This window comes from Nannospalax galili, unplaced genomic scaffold, assembly GCF_000622305.1.
Source record: "Nannospalax galili isolate Female #2095 unplaced genomic scaffold, S.galili_v1.0 scaffold137, whole genome shotgun sequence".
Lineage (NCBI taxonomy): Eukaryota > Metazoa > Chordata > Mammalia > Rodentia > Spalacidae > Nannospalax > Nannospalax galili.
The window spans coordinates 725,952-728,189 of NW_008340203.1; positions in this window are offsets into that span (position 1 = coordinate 725,952).

The following is a 2,238-nucleotide window of genomic DNA, read 5'->3' on the forward strand; positions in this document are numbered from 1 at the left end:
ATTGGTCTATTGAGTTTTTCAGTCCTGTGGTCATTTCAATTTGTGTTTTCTTCACTATTTCTATCTCTTTAGTGAATTCACTTTTCAAATTGTGAATTGTTTTTGATATTTCATTAAGCAGTATATTTTTTGAGCTTTCATCAAAAAGTTTATGCCTTTCCTCTCTGAGTTCTTTGTCTGTATTTTCTTGTAATTCTTTGGTCATGTTTGTGATTGTTCTTTTAAATTCTGTGTCCTGGTGTTCTGCAGGGTGGTTCTCAATGCTGTGCACCTCTGTAAGACTCATGGGTTTTGTTGGGGATATATTTTTTCCTGGGTTTTCATATTGTTTTTGTTTTTGAGTGCTGTCTCCGCATATGGATGTTCTTTGTCTATTATGTATTCAACAAGAACTTCTACTCTGCTTTTGTTTAATTTAAGTTTGCTTCTGTTAATATTGTTTATGTAGCTTAGTTAATTTTTGTTTCGGTAAAGAAGACAAAATGGTGGGTATTCAGGTTCTTGCTGTGTAGTAGACTGATCAGAGTCCTGACTGAGCAGGTCTGTCTGCCTGACCTGGAGGCTGGGAATTTGGCAATGAGGGGACTGCCTAGAAGAGGATTTAGGGATCTATGGTAGGGTGGTGAGTTAATCTGGTTTGGGAAGCTACTCCTGGGGCTTGGGGCAAAGGAATTGAAGCATGTGTGTGAGAGAGGCCTGCAAGGAAGAAGTGGGAGTGGATGAGAGAAATGGGGTAACTAGCCCTCCTGAGGTGAATGAATTGGAGCCCGCCTATGAGAGACCACCTGGGGACAGGGTGGGGGTAGATAAGCAAAATGGGGTACGGATCAGTGAGCGTGTTCTGACTTACCAGAGTCCTGTCTGAGCAGGTCTGTCTGTCTGATCCAGAGGCTGGGAATTTGGTGGTGAGTGGGCCAACTGAGTGAGGATTTAGGGATCTGTGGTAGGGTGATTGGTTAATCTAGTTTGGGAAGCTAGTCCTGGGACTTGAGATGAAGGAATTGGAGCCTGCCTGTGAGAGAGGCTGTCAGGGAGAGGTATGAGAGAAATGGGGCAGCTAGACCTCCTGTGGTGAATGAATTAGATCTGGCCTGTGAGAGAAGCCAGCAGGGGAGGGGTTGGGGTAGATGAGAAAAATGGGGTAGGGAGGTAGTGAGCTTGATCTGACTTACCAGAGTCCTGTCTGAGCAGGTCTGTCTGTCTGATCCAGTGGCTGGGAATTTCAGAACTGTTCTTTATAGGGCCCCAGAGCAGCCCAACCTCAAACAACAGACCTCCCTCTCAAGATGGTGCCAGGTGACAGCTGTGGGTACTTATCTTTTCTGTGCGTAACATTTCTGTTTCTCTAGCCAATTAAGCCAGATATAGAAAGGCACATATCACATGTTTTCTATCATATACAGAGACTGGGATGGGACCATAGCTCAGTGGTAGAGTGCTTGCCTAGAACATGCAGAATTTAGAATATGCATCTACATATGTTGATATATGTATGTATAGCTATACACATACATACATGTAAGGCATGAAAACAAGAGGACTATTTGGAAAGAGAAAGGTGACCACGGGGTGAGGGATGTGATAGGAGAGGTAATGTGTGGTGAATATGGTTGAATATATACTGATATGTTTATTTTTAAAGAAAGTATAAAACCTCAGAACATTTTGCATCCATTTTTCTGCAAATGTCACAGTTTTAATTTGATGGTTCAGTAATACTCCAGTGTGTACATGTGTCCTATTTTCTTCATTCATCTGTTGATAGGCACCTAGGTTGATTCCAATATCATGGCTATCGTGAATGATTTCTCAATAACATAAGTTTGCAGATTTCTCTTCTGCATACTCACTCCATTTCCTTCAGACAAATACCCCTGAGGGACATAACTGTATTGTATGGCAGTTCTATTTTTAGTTTTCTGAGAATCTTCTAAAATGACTTCTACAGTGTCTTCATTATTTTACATTCTCACAAATACTATAAGGGTTTCTTGACTCTCCACATCGATACCTTCACCAGCATTTTTTTAATGGTTTCCATTTTGAATGGGGTGGGGGATCTCAGTTTAGTTTTGATTTGCATTTCCCTGGTAGACAAAGATACTGAATATTTTAAACTTAAAGTAATTAGCCATTTGTACTTCTTTTTCTATTAAATTTTTACTTTTCATTGTGTAGTTTGATGGGATTTCGGTCACTTCCCCTATCCATACTCCCCATGCTGTCCCACCCAATTTC